Below are 15,614 nucleotides of genomic sequence, written 5' to 3'. Positions count from 1 at the left end.
CTAAAGACACTTAAAACTTTAAATATTTATCTGTTCTTATAGTGTACCAGTAAATACAGGTTTGACTGTGTATGTTGAAAGGTCTGAACCAATATGAAGTTGGTTTCAGAAACTTCACTCATTAAAACTATCAATATCTCACTTTCTTAGAGCTTAGAGCACTAACACCAGATCAATATTTGTACCTAGTCTTTTAAAAAGTTTATTTTGCCTCATTTAAAATGAACTACTAAAGACGTCGCGTAAAAAAATCAAATTCAATCTCTCAGTCTGTGACTTAACTGGTTCAGAATTAATACAACTTAAATGCTTCTCCATGATAAATATGTTTCATCCTAAGTCTGTGTGTTTCCGAGCTACACAATATTCTAGCAACAAGGTTTCCCTAGACAATTATAAGAGACTATCTGGTTACTTTCTCCAATAGACAGTCTGACATTTTCCATTCATTTGTTTAAAAAAACACAATTTTTTCCTCGTTATTTGACAATTTCAACATTAAGTGAGCCATTCTTTTTCATTCTCATATGAAATGAGAAATTAATCACATAATTCCTATTTTGATAATCACAAATCAAAATTGTAATTTTTTACTGGAATCTGTCGTTTTACAAAGCTTTTGGTTCCTTCAAATCCAAACAATATGTTAATTATTTTTTTTCTTCAGAAAATTACAATGAAAGTAAAAGATTAACTTAATTTTACAGTCTTCAGAAAAGAAATATTTTAAGAAAAACAAGATTATGACTGACATTACAGCACATACAGTGATAATTTTCATGGGATAAAGTTGGTCTTCCCTTGATTAAATGACAATCACTCAATGAACTTCCTTAAAAACTTAACTAAAGGACAAATGGGAAGAAGATTAAATTTTCTTTTATACCATACAGGTAATAAGATCAGTGTAGACAGATAGAAAGTTTAAATTTCCATCTCAAATCTAAGACCATTCATCATTAACCATCTTTATCATCATCCTGATCATCATCAATGTATACACTATAGGAACAAAGTAAGGAAAGAGAGAAATAAAAGCAAAAACCAAAAAGAAACGAGACGAGTTACGTACAGAATTCTCAAAATTAAATGAGCAAGTCACTCCAAATATAGCATCACCATGTCTTACATAAGCTTTAACTTCATAAGGAATTCCAAATATAGCATCACCATGCCTTACATAAGCTTTAACTTCATAAGGAATTCCAATAAAAAAAAATAGCTTTCAAAATCGAATCCACAATAAAATAGCTTATTTTTATTTGGTGTGGTTCAATTCTTAGCCCTCCATAATGGTTCATTTGATAAGTCTAACCTGTAAAAAACTTTTAAAAAAGAATTTTTAAAAGGAACACATTGACATCTGAATCATCAAAATTGGATAAAAAATAAGAACTTTTTCTGTTGATTCTACCAGTAATGATAACAATCATTATCCTTCTTTTAGTCCTTATTCTTCAAAAGTGGAGGGACAACAACCTTAAAAAAATTGTAAGCCCCCCCCCCCCTTTTCCATATATTTAGGAACAATGTCTGAAAATTTCAAAAAGATCAGATAAAATAAACACAAGTGTTCATAAATAAACAAAAGTTAATGAACACCAACGATGGAAGATGACAGGGTGATACTATTACACAACCAAAAACATTTTTTGCAGTCATATGTTTTGTTTCTATTATTATTATCAATATCAACACAGCATAACTGTCTATTTGAGTTTAATATCATATTTTTTGTAAATAAAAGAAATAATTTAAAAAATCCTTACCCACCTTCCAAGTATTATTTGTATGGTGTAAGTAATTTCAAACCAAGATATCTTGAATGTTGGCCTCAGTACTAAGGCAACATTTAAAAGACAAAACAATTGCACATAATGCTATGCTTAAATTATAGTTTAATGTAATTTCTAACAACCATTCTTATTGGTTGGTTTTCTTTGAGCAAACTAGGCTATTTTGAATAACCTGGTTTGGTACCATAAAGTCATTAGCTTCTAAATATAACCACAACCAAATTTTGAAATCAATTAGTCAAGTAAAAACTGAGATTTTTATGACAAATTATTTTCTCCATCATTTCATATAATGAAAAAAAAAAGACAAAGTCCCACAATATAGGAAGGAGATAATGGACAGTAAAAATAAATACATGTACTTACAAATGTTCATTCTTAAAATAAAACCACAAACCAAAAGTTTAACCAATCCATATGATTGAAACAAGTTCCTGTGAAATGAAGGCCTTCAGTATCTGGTGGAAGTTCAGCCAACATGGCAGAAATAATTTACTGGTGACATTTCAAGTCATGCACATTTCTGTAAGATTGTTGGCATTTAAGAGTGGACAGTGCAAGATTTCTTCTGTATTGAACTTATACATTCTACTTCTAAGTCAGCTAGCTGTCCACATTCTATGTCAGTTTTAATATTGAAGAGCCAACTGTAGTAAGAATTAGGCAAAATGTAAAAACATAAAAAATCTATAAGTCTGACAATAAACTTTCACTCAAGCTGAAATGACCCTCCCCCCACTTTTTGATATCTGCATCATTTGGTATGTTTGGAAAATTTTCATTAGAACTTGTAAGAAAACTTCAATTGCAGTGCATTTCAATTTACCAAAATGATATGAAAAAAACTTCTGATGGTACAAACAGTCTAATAACACAGTCAAATAAGTGACTTATTCCATACCATGTTTTACCCACTGCCTGATTCTTACTGAAACTATTAGTCTTTTAGTGCTGTAATGGTACTTATAAGTCTTAGACTTGATTTAGTCTGTATTTCAGCAAAATTTCAGAACTTGTGTTTTGCCCCCTGGATTCCATAAAGACAGAACTTTCCAATTAAAAAAAATTATCTTATTAGGATTTTTAATTAAAATCATGATCTGACAAAAGCACAAAAAACAAAAAATTGAGTTTCCCAGAAACAAGAATCCATCAACAGTATATCTAAATTAAAGGTTCAAATTAGAGGTGGTCTAAGATCTGGGACACTCAGCCTTTGACCAATATCATTTGAATTTTCATTTTCATGGGCCCAGAATTTTCAACCCTTTTAACTGGTACCTTATTGTGGACTTCCAATTTTCCTTTTGAGGTACATATTGATTTGAAACTTGGAAAAGTCCAGGACCTTTAACCCTTGAAGTAAATATGAATCCCTGTTAATCTGCACTGTAAGAAGAAAGTTAAAAGTACTGAATCTACATATTCAATTTAACACATAAATGTCCTTAGAAAAATACGATTTCTGTTAGTTTACAATTTTAGTAAGTCCAGCAGAGGTAATTGATATAAATATATCTAAATATATCTATATATTGGCTTGAACTTGCAACATCTTGTAAAAACATGAGCATATATAGTATAATACATCTGTCTGTAGGCTAATGAAAGAAATTCTTGGTTAACGATTTTATCTCTGAATTGGTTCAGATTTGAGTTAACAGTACAATTTGTCCAACTACATGTATCACACTGGTCAAGAATCTAAAGAAAGGTTTAGGTTAAAACAATTTTATTTATCAATTTCACACAACAGATAGGACACAAGTTTTAACAAGATATGGTTGATTGATTGACTGTTGGGGTTTAGGCCAGAACAAAGAAATGAAGTCTAATTCCCATTCAGTCTTGGAGATTGGGAACAGTAAAAAGTAAAAAGTTCTGCTCTCAGAGTCCCTTCATGGATCACTATTAACGCCATAATCTCAAAAACAGTTGATGATAGAATAAATTTTCACTTCTAAATGCCCTTCAGAAGATCATTGAAAATATCATTAAAATCAGATGAAAAATTTTGAAAACATAGTCTTTCAAAACAGAACATTTTTTACCCCTTTGACCCTTTGTTACTTAAAAATTGTATTCCAAAACTGATTGAAAAATACAGGTTGGGATTCCCATGAGGAATTAATCCTATGGAAAAAAAATTTCCAAGTCAGACCAGAAATACAATAGTTGATTTTTGGATGTGGCCCCCACATTGGCCCTGTATAGACAGAACATGCTAAATGATACTTAAAAAAAGTTGTTAAATGCTCTTAATAAAGAATTAGATAAGAAAAAGATAAAAAATAAATTGCCAAAATTTAATTAAAAATTAACCTCAACTTAAAAAAACCCTATTTCAAACCTTTCTGGCTCTTTTTGTCCCATTTTTTACAGCAAGCTGCATCTCTAGCAGTAGATAACAATATAATCAAACTTCATGACATTCAGTTCACTTCAACTAAAGTTATCACACACAAAAAAAAAGTTAACAGCAATATCGACAACTACAACATCATAATATAATACAACCAAATTATTTTGCTTTTGTAAAATAAATCAGAAAATCAATGACAACATTTTACCAGTAAAACCTTGATTAAAATTTATGGAAATAATCTTACAACTAACCAGACCAATGACAACTAGCTACACCAATGACAACTAGCTACACCAATGACAACTAACCAGACCAATGACAACTAGCTAGACCAATGACAACTAGCTACACCAATGACAACTAACCAGACCAATGACAACTAGCTAGACCAATGACAACTAGCTACACCAATGTCAACTAACTAGACCAATGACAACTAGCTACACCAATGACAACTAACTAGACCAATGACTAAACTGATAATGAATGAAGAATAAGCAGAAAATTACGAAGCACAAAAATGGCAGAATCTGTGAAAAAAAAAATACCGGGAATGCCAAAAAGGACAACTGAAGAAAAACATGTTCTACAAATCAAATAAATAAAAAAAAAACACACTGTTTTAGAAAAGTTGGAGTCTTTTTTCCAAACAACAAATGCAGAGGTTTACTATGGTACAATTCAGAGAATTATTAAAATGAAAGGGAGTAAATGAGAGGTGGGTGAGAAAAACTAACAGCCCTTGCAGTGATAAAAGACCACAACAAGTGTGTCAAATTAGCACATTATATGCCAATATGTCTCTAACACCATCAGATTTATTCCTGATATAACCATATTGTAATAAAAAAGTGTAACCTGAAAGAGAACCAAGTTGAATATATTGTTATTTTAAAAAAATGATAATGTTGTTTTATTTTGCAGTTTTACAAGTATACTGGTTAACTTCCAGTCAGACTGAAATCTAGTTTCCAGTATTCTAAGGTCAAAGGTTAAATTCATGAGACTTCATCCTCTATAAAGCAGGGAATCAAGTGTTCATATACCCAAATATACCAATCAAGTCCTCACATACCCAAAATCATAAATTAAGTGCACAGACACCAAAAATCATGAATCAAGTGTACACATACCCAAAATCATGAATCAAGTGCACTAACACACACAAAAGTCAATTTAAGTATGTGCATGCTTACATATTAACCAGGACAGTTTGTCATTTACATAACTAAAGGTGAATTAACACTTATTTAAGGTAAATTATATGTTACATACCATGGGAAAGTCTGTCACATATGTACATCTGCAAATTGACATATGTCAAAGTTAAAAAAAAACCACTATACATGAATAGCATGAGTATTTCAATTATAAACACAAAGACATTTTATCGTGTATGGCCTTATACTAATGTACATATTGTTGGTAAGGACTCTTCCATGATTTCAGGTTATGGGGAAATCAAAAAATATATATTCTAAGGATAATAAAAGAACAGCGTTTCAATGTCCCCAGCGAAAAAAATAAGTGAGGTACTTAATCTTTAACTTCTCATAGTAAGACTACAAACAAAATATAAAATCAGTTGGTGTAAGCATTACAAAAAAAGTGGAAAACTGTGAATTCACTGAAATTTTCTAAGTCCAAGGGCCATAACTTCCATATAAATCATTCATGACCCCATGTCATATTTTGGTTAAACCTAACCGTTATGGAGATATATGCAAAAATCTGCTGTCTGACCCCAATGTTCAACTTTAAGTAACAGTGGCCATGCTTTATAACAGACCAAAAATCCAAATGGTCATTTTGTTAAGGATGCCCTTTAGAACAAAAATACCAACTTTCATTGAATTCTGTAAAGTAGTTTCTGAGGAGAAGATTTTTTAAAAACGTAACATTAAAAACCAGCAAAAAACGTCCAAAAAGGCCAATAACTCCAACATGGGTCAACACATTTTCACCAAATTTCAACCGTAGATAGATCTCACCATGCTGAAAACTTTTAACAAATGTCAGAATTCGGCTAAACCTAGCGGTTTTGGAGATAAATGCGAAAAACTACTGTCTGACCCCTACATTCTATAACGGCTGCCATGTTTTTCAACAGATCAATAATCCCCACATCAGTTCTATGCAGGATACCCCAAGAAACATTCATACCATGTTCAGTTCAAACTGGTCAAGTAGTTTCAGAGGAGAAGAGTTTTGAAAAATTGTTAACAACGACGACGGACGTCAAGTGATGGCAATAGCTCATATGGCCTTTGGCCAGGTGAACTAAAAAGGAAGAAAAAAGGGACTGTTACGTTAAAAAAAAACGGATACGGTAAATCCTAACGGTTTAATCAAAAATCAGCAAAATAACAGAAGAAAATCTTATACCTCTCCACTAGGAGGAGAATCACTTGGTCAACCAAGATTATGTCATGCAAAAAAAAATCTTATACCTCTCCACTAGGAGGAGAATCACTTGGTCAACCAAGATTATGTCATGCAAAAGAAAATCTTATACTTCTCCACTAGGAGGAGAGTCACTTGGTCAACCAAGATTATGTCATGCAAAAGAAAATCTTATACCTCTCCACTAGGAGGAGAATCACTTGGTCAACCAAGATTATGTCATGCAAAAGAAAATCTTATACCTCTCCACTAGGAGGAGAATCACTTGGTCAACCAAGATTATGTCATGCAAAAGAAAATCTTATACCTCTCAACTAGGAGGAGAATCACTTGGTCAACCAAGATTATGTCATGCAAAAGAAAATCTTATACCTCTCCACTAGGAGGAGAATCACTTGGTCAACCAAGTTTATGCCATGCAAAAGAAAATCTTATACCTCTCCACTAGGAGGAGAGTCATTTGGTCAACCAAGATTATGTCATGTAGAAGAAAATCTTATACCTCCACTCTAGGAGGAGGATCACTTGGTCAACCAAGATTATGTCATGTAAAATAATGAAGAGGACATGTAAACTACTTATGATAGAGAACACACTTTCAGGAACCAGTTCAGAGATACATGCTATTTATGGATTAAAATATCACATTACAGAACAAGATTATGACAAGGTCAGACAATACATATCCTGTTACTCTCTTTGCACTTCCCACCAATGGAAGTACATGACTCCCCCTATGGATAGTATTAACCTACACCAATTGCACACTGACTACTACACTACTAAATCTGGTGTGGAAAAAGATATTCTGGGAAGAGGCTTCCAGGCTCAATTTTGCACAATTTTTGACAAAGTTTACAAAACTTTCCAGCAGAGGGAGTTTTCCAACACCTCTATCCCCATTCCTGACTATATTGGGGCAAGTCATTCAAATTATTAAAAAATACAGAAAAATAAGACACACAATTATTTAGGTTATCACATCTCAATGCTACTTTTTATGTTTTTTTTCTTTACATTTTCTTTTAATTTCAAGTTTAAGTACCTTTTATTCAGACTTCTTTTCTTTATGAATTTCCAAAATAATGCAACTCTGCAGTTATAACAAAGACTGAAACTTATCTTATATAAAGTATAAGAGCAGATCTTAAAAAAAAACAAAAAAAAAAAAAAACTAACAGAATTGGCAATTATCTATCTTGATGCAGCCTGTTAGAGAACAAATCTTGACCCTGCTCCTTAGAGAACAAAAACAAAAACAAATTCAAACTCTACTTTTCATAAACCACTTCTTACTTATCAGTATAAAAAATCCTGGAAGCTATACAACTAAGCAAGTCCTATCAAAATATGTTTCTCGAAAGAAATGGCCAATCAACTTCAGTTTTCAGACAGTATTTTCCATGAAAAATTCAGTCATTAAACATGGATCTAGAGACCCCATTTCCTGTCATCCATGACAAGTCAATTTTTTTCTAGTTACATTCGTTTGCTTTGTGGATTGATTTCTATTGTAGAAAAGTAAATTTTATGCTGATCTTTCCTGCAGAAGTAGACCAATGAGGATGCTTCAAAATTGTCACTGTATTTATTGGGATTTTAAGTTGGAATGCTGCATTGGTTTAATGGAATTTTTATTTCTGCATTAAAAAACCACCCTAAACCCTTACATTATCTGTCTATTTCTCTGGAACCAATATATAATTTTCATTTTTTTTACAGACAGCAAATCCTTAAGTGTCAGTCCCTGTAAGAATCAGGCAGTTGATGAAACATGGTATAAGAAACCCATCATTTTGATAGTGTAATTTGACTTTTTGCACCATCAGAATCAAAGAAAAGACACGATTTTCCATATCATGCTGGACTATTGAGTTATAATTTCATTGAAATGCACTGAAAATGAACATTTCAAGGGCAGATAACTCTGACAAAAACCTCATTTTTCTAAGATTCTATTGAAAAATTTCTGAGCAAAGCCAGTGATGCAGAGATCAAATAATGGTTTTTTCAAATAGAGAAAGTGTCCTTGAGTGATATTACATTGTCAGATCGGTGGGGTTTTGACATGCATGTTTCTGATTTGTTCCCATTTTGTCTGCTTCCACTTACACTTAATTTTGTAAAAGGAGTAAATTCAAAAACTCCAGTTGCAGGCCTACTTTTTTGCAGAAGTTTTAACTTACCATTTAAAATTTTCTATTTGCTTATTTTTAAGTTAAAATACTATCTGGATACTAATATACAGAAAATGCAAGCTGTTGTGTTATAATTTAGTCACAAGGAGGGCACAAAACTCTATTTCTACACAATTTTCAAAGAATTTTCACAAAAATGAGTTTGACAAATGCACTCTATTTTCTACATAAAAATGAAATGAGTTATTTTAACACAATGCAGCTGAACTTACTAATTTTGCTTTATTTTCATCAAAAAATTTTAGAGCAATACTTGCATTAACAGCAATGAAACTTTGTTTTTAACAAAGACATGTATTCAACAAGTGAATTAAGCAAATTTTAAATTTACTTGAAACACTTTAATTTTTCGGGTTGATTTTGATATTTTCTGAAAATTTAATATACTCTTTTAAATAGTAATGTTATGGTCAATTTTTCCCAACTTGACACCCAAGTATTCCTACACTATCATATTTTTATATTTTTTATATATTTAATACTTCATACTAGGATCAGGTTATCTAATTAGTCTTTCTGTTCCTTAAGTCTGTGCTGATCTCATAATTTTTTCGTTTCATGTCAGTTTCATACTTTATAAATAAATCCTAATATTTTCCTATTAAATCTACTGTTGTGCCCTTCTTGGATTTCTGATTTTTTTATTTCTTTTGTGTTTCAGATGTACTGTGTTGGCCTTTTGTACTATTTCTCTTTGTTTTATGCACCAAAGTCTTTAAACCTCAAGTTGACAATATCAGATGACATAATTTTAGTAACTCAGACATTATTATGCAATTTTTATTTAACTTAAAGAAAAACACTGAACAATAAAAACATGACGACATGTATTTAAAAGTACATAATTTACATCACGTACTAAATCCCTGTACAAACAATCCCTGAACTAATTTGTAGCACTCACTGCAGATAGAAATCATGGTAGTAAAACCTTATATCAGATTAAAATACCCTACCTACATATCACTTATAAAAACGAGCCTCTGGCCATTATGATTGTACACCATCAACAATACACTGTCCGAAAAACATTTCATCTCCTCAAATTTTAACAAGGGACATTTAATTTCTATTTCGTACCTGAACAATGGCCCTACATACCAATTTTCTCTTCTGTATTGTCCAAGTGTACAACCCCATGCAAAAAATAGCTTGGGGTCAAATTGCTTCCACCATACAAACAATGCTAACAGAAACTATTGCATCATCGTGAGATTATTCTGTTAATAAAAGTAGGCCCCCTCTTATGCAATTTTTGGCCATTATCTTTGAAGAATATCTGTGGTGAAATTTGATTAGGTCTTCACACCTTGAATTTACCTGCAAGACCAGTTACCTGGACAGGTGAAAACTAGGTAATTTGCAGGTACACCACATCAGACAATTTTCCCTACCTACTCAATAATGTATAAGTGACCTGCACTCTTAAATCTACCTATGTCATGCCCTTGTGACTTAAGCTTTTAATCGAAAAGGACAGAATATTGACCACAACTAACTAAACTTATTCCACTCTTTCCTAATGCCATATAAACAGGGTGTGATCAAAATGGATGCAAGTAGCTTGCACTTATCAATACCTGCCTTATCATTGCTACAAAGTGAAGCTAATGACACTTTGATTGAATGTTATATTTACATAACTGCAAAAACAAAATACTTCCTGAAATATAGTCATAAGGCAGTCACAATTTGCAAATCATCCAAAATGCCAAATTCCTTTACTACTCAGTAATTCAGAAGTGGACAAACAATTACAGAGTACAAAAACATTTAAATACATTAACACAAACAACTATGAATTGGGAAAGGTGTGATAATCTCCTTTTTTAGCCCCCTTGCTTTTTATTTATATATATGATAAGCTATGGTAATCCCTGCTAATGGCCCCTTTGACATTTATTTCTCATTAAATCAATGTTATTTCATTCAATAAACTGAAAAAAAGTCAAAAGAACAATCAAGTCAGAAGGACAAGGGAAACCATAAACTGAAAAAGGCCAATGGCCAAAAATATATTTGGAAAGACAACATAAGGGGGAATTTTAGCCCAACAATTAAAAATTTTTTTTTCAACACTCCTTTTCTTATTATCTTTAATTGTTTATGTTTAACATTATCAGCTATATATAAGCACATGGTTGATTTTTCTCACATTTTATAAGAATATTGATGTGCATAAAGGAATGTAATTATTGTTCAATACCTGAAAAAGATCAAAGTTATGCAATGGGTGGCACATCATAATTCTCAATTTGGTCTTTATTGCATCAAATATTTTCAATACATCTAGAAAACTACTGAAAAGCCAATTAAATCTATATAGAAACATCTGCGATTGTAGATATTTTTTACTGATTATATTGGAGAAAAATGTGTAGGAAATTTTTTTAATAGTGGATTTCAACTAAATTTGATCTATCAATATCTTAAAAATGCAAACTTTACAAACATGTAAATGTTTTTTTTTGTAGATGTTATAAGATATAAATACTTTGATATTGAATTAAAATATCTGTTTTTTTTTTGTGTTCATGTGCCACACATCACACACATATTGCCTGATTCTAGACAGAGAAGTACTTAATTATTTATGTTGAACATAATCAACTACATAAGGACATGGTAGATTTATCCCTGTTTATGGCTCCTAAGAACTTCCAGATAATCAGTAAACAGATCATACCTGGGGTAAATGATGCATTAACAATATATTCTCAGGATAGGAAACTCACTCAAATTGTAGCTAGTTCTGAATACAATTTCTCAACACTTTTACTATATGGCTATATAGATTTGTGCTAAAATTAGCCAGCCCTGCCAAAAAATAGCCAGTCTCGGGCTGGCAGGCAGGCAGGCTACTATTTCTAACTCTGATATTCTTATATTCAGATGTTAAAGCAATGTTCAATTTTTCCAATATGCAAGTTTGTTACCATCCGAAGATATAAATCATCTCTTACTATAAATCAGTTAATCAATTTAAAATGCACCATCAGGTGGTGATTAAATTTCTACATAAAGTTTCATACAGTTTTACATTTTCAAAGTTATGGTCTAAAATTGGTAATAAGCAATAATAAACACACACAAAAGTTTGTTAGATTGTCAATCAAAAGGTGATAAAGAACTCTGTAGTATCATCTCAGAATTCTGATAGAAGTTACACAGTTCATCTCATCATCATTAAACTGCAAAATTTATTCTTTAATACGCTTCACAAAAATGAATACCAGAGAATTATAAATTATAAATGTTTGCACTTTTCTTATTACTGATTGTCAGAATTTTTTTTTATGGAAATAAGTTGTATATTTTTCAAATACTGTGTAAGTGCTTTAGTTCATGGGAAAGCCAAACCATGATATTTGGTTCCCAACAAAAGGATATTCACGGTGATGTTTATACTGAAAACCTCAAAACCATGAATTCGAGATTCCACAAACTTGTGTTTCTTCCCTAATCCATGGAAATTGGTATCCAAGAATTAAAGTTCTTACACAGTATAGGAATTAGCACTGAAAATATTCTCTCAATTCTCAGTACATATGTATCATAAATGAGATGAAAATACTTTTATTGCATTTTACAGACTTAGTTAGGACAACACTTTGGACTTTGTATTCTTAAAGTTGTCCTTCAAAATATATTACTTATTCATCTTATCTCAAAGAAGCTGATACAACTGATAATACTATAAATGGATAACCATAACATTAGCAGATAAAATCTTACTGTTTTACAACAGTATCAATAATAGAATAACTTACCTACTTACTATATTCAGGTCCTCCAAATTATTGATAATAATATTTCTTTTTAGTCTTTCAACAGCCAACTTTATTTCCTGCTATTCTTCTTAATTATCTCTCTGATAATCAGCATGGGTGCCTGGTACTTTCAAATTCTGTAACATAAAAATTATGCACTGTATATATTCTAGATTTAACTTGCATTTCATATATATTTTATTCTGATAAACAATGGTAAATAGACATAAAATTGTCATAACATAGGAAATAGTACCAAACAGAGGTAAAACAAAATAATAATAAAAATAAATGGTACATAATAAAAATGGAAAAATTTTAAAAAGATGTCTGTTAAAAAAAAATGTTAAAAGATATTGGTTAAAAAGTAAATTTAAATTGCATTAAAAGTCAAAAGAGAGCATTCAATGAATATGTATACTGTAAATATGGAAGTAATTAGGATATTTTCATTTTAATAAAAATAAGTCTTTGTGGTAGTTGCAAAAATGAAAATTTGCAGAAAGTTTCAAGGCAAAGTGAAAATAAGTGTAAACAGTTACAGATTTGATTTTTCGTCATGTACAGGTTCACCTAAGTAGCATGCAGGGGACAATCAGTCCATATTTTTTGTAAACTTTCTCATTAATGAAAATGCATCCAGTATGTTCCATTAGTGATTTGAGAACCAATAGGTTGGGAAAATGGATTAAAACATATGCTTATATAATTGATATGTACTGAAAAATAACTGGGGATGTTTTTAAGCACAATTCAATCAAATAGTGTTGACTTATATCATGTTTTCCCAAACTTAGATACATCCTTGTAGGTAATTTTAACATAAGTATGACTTTCTGAGTTTTTCAGTTGTAAAGGTAACTGACTAAAATGTTCCACTTATCAACTTTTTTTTTTATTTGCATGCCTCTTACTTGATGCTGTACTTAAAGACCATTATAACAACCTGTCATTATACAGATTAAAGCAAACAATCAAGCTTTAAATGAGATGTAAATAAAATGTGCATCAAAAGAAATAAAATTGCTAAGATAAAACAGTTTTTCATACAAAAATATTACAGCATGAGATATTGTTACAGTCATCATTTTGTTTTGTCATCATCTGTCCTTCTAGTAAGATAGGCATCTGTGTCCTTCAACTTGACCTTGAAACAGTTTATTGTTCATTTGATGGATGAAAATGAGAAAAGTGATTTCTAAGGTTACCATGGTTACAGCAAAGTTCAAAGATCAAAACCATAGCAACTGAAACTTAGCAAAGGAAAAACAGACAGAAACATTGATCTAAAATAAAATATATGAAATATACAAAAAAAAGTCTTAAAAGTATAAGTGATCAAACCCCAGGTGCGTTGGTAGAGAAAGTGCCTGAAGCTCTTCTGGAAACTGTTTGCTTATATTATGTCATTTAAATACTATTGCCAAACGTAGATTTTCTGAGTTTAATCTAGTGAACTAATTCTAAACATATACATGTATATAGAAAACTCATATATAATAATTTGATTATTTTTACATTTAGGAACGAAGAAAAGTCATGTTGATGAAGTTTTAAACCACAAACGAATGCATTCCAATAAGTTTGAATCTAAATGTTTTTAGAGTTATTTCAAAAAGTCATAAAAGTGTTTTTCTTGGTTCATATGACCCTACTTCTTCCTAAATAGATATATTCCAGTTCTCTAGAAATAAAAAAAAATTAACTTTCCCTCAGATATTTGCAAATATATACTAACTTTCCCATAATTGAAAGTAATATTGCAAAAAATTTAATTCTAAATGTAAATTTCTTAAATTTACAGTATACAAAATTAAAATAAATATCTTAACTAGCAATGCACATTCTATATCATTGTATAGAAAATAAGAGAGCTCTGTCTAGCCTTGGCAACCACCATGGTGGTCTCAGAGTAGCATGCTCGCCTCAAGTACAGGAGGTCGTGGGCTCAAGACTCCACAGAGTCACACCAAAGACTTTCAAATTGATAGCCACTGCTTCTCCACCAAGCATACGATATTTAAGGAGATAAAGCGATGACTGGTTGGCTCAGAGTCAACATGGCCGAGTGGGCTGGCATGCCTACCTGATGGCTGTTGCTTCTGCACATTAAAGACCCAGCTCATTTGTTAGATAAGTACAATGCTGGTCAATTGTTTTCATCCTAAAATGCAAGAAATATTTGCCATAGGACATTAATCCATAATCAATCAATCAATCAATCTAGCCTAGGATGCCTTCTTTAGTTCAAATTAGAATTATGTTTTAAAATATGTTTTTGAATCATAGGAACATTCCTTAAATCATTGATTCTTCATCCCTTTTTGAGAAAAAAAAATCAAAAACCCTTGAGTAGCATAGGCTTTAGAGGACATCACACAAAAATTATATTCCTTTATGCACATCTATATTTTTTACCCAACTTTCCTATAAAAATTCATCAAAATCCCTAAAGCAGTCTTTCAGGATGTGTGTAAACAAATCTTTGATAGATGGAAGTCTTTGGTAAAATCTGAGACTGTATTTCTAAAATATGTAGGCATATAATTTAAAACATTATATCCAACCCCTTTTAATAGGTGTGAATTCATATTTCCTCCCTAAAGAATGAGGAAGAGTAATCAAGGAAACAAAGATTCTAGCGGAAATCAAAAGAATGTAATCCAGGAACAAAGACCAGACATGGAAAACAAACACACACAACAAAGAATATTAAATAACCAAAATTATATGTACAAAGTAAATGAGCAACTCAGACTCAATCTTTTGTATGAAATCTTATTTTTTCAATTGATACTTTAAAGTCTCCATGAAGTAAATGTACCAATTTAAAATATAATTCCAATAGGCAATAACTCTGAACTGATTTGACATTCTAAATCTGCAGACAACTTTACAAAAAAGTCATGTGTTAATATGACTTTAAAATGTTATTTTCTATTTCATGCGACTTTTTGTAAAACTGACAACTATGAAAGATTTTTGCTCTTGGGAGAATCTGTAAAAGTAATCACCTACGAGATAAAAAGCATCATATTGAAACCACAAGTCTTACAATAAAATGTCAGATCTAAATTGGAGT

General features: G+C 31.2%; 1 protein-coding gene across 1 annotated transcript in view; it reads right to left on the bottom strand.

The window, feature by feature from the left end:
• LOC148598642 (uncharacterized) overlaps nucleotides 1–15,614 on the bottom strand; it is a 114,844-nt gene that overhangs the window by 61,646 nt on the left and 37,584 nt on the right. The window contains exon 4 of the mRNA XM_088560205.1: nucleotides 12,541–12,669. The gene's annotated coding sequence lies outside the window, so the exon portion shown is untranslated. The remainder of the gene's footprint in view (nucleotides 1–12,540; nucleotides 12,670–15,614) is intronic.

This window comes from Perna viridis, chromosome 14 (assembly GCF_037379345.1).
Source record: "Perna viridis isolate PV_CMFRI_1.1 ecotype Kerala chromosome 14, ASM3737934v1, whole genome shotgun sequence".
Lineage (NCBI taxonomy): Eukaryota > Metazoa > Mollusca > Bivalvia > Mytilida > Mytilidae > Perna > Perna viridis.
Note: the sequence above shows the minus strand (reverse complement) of the source record. Positions and strands in the feature narration are given on the sequence as shown.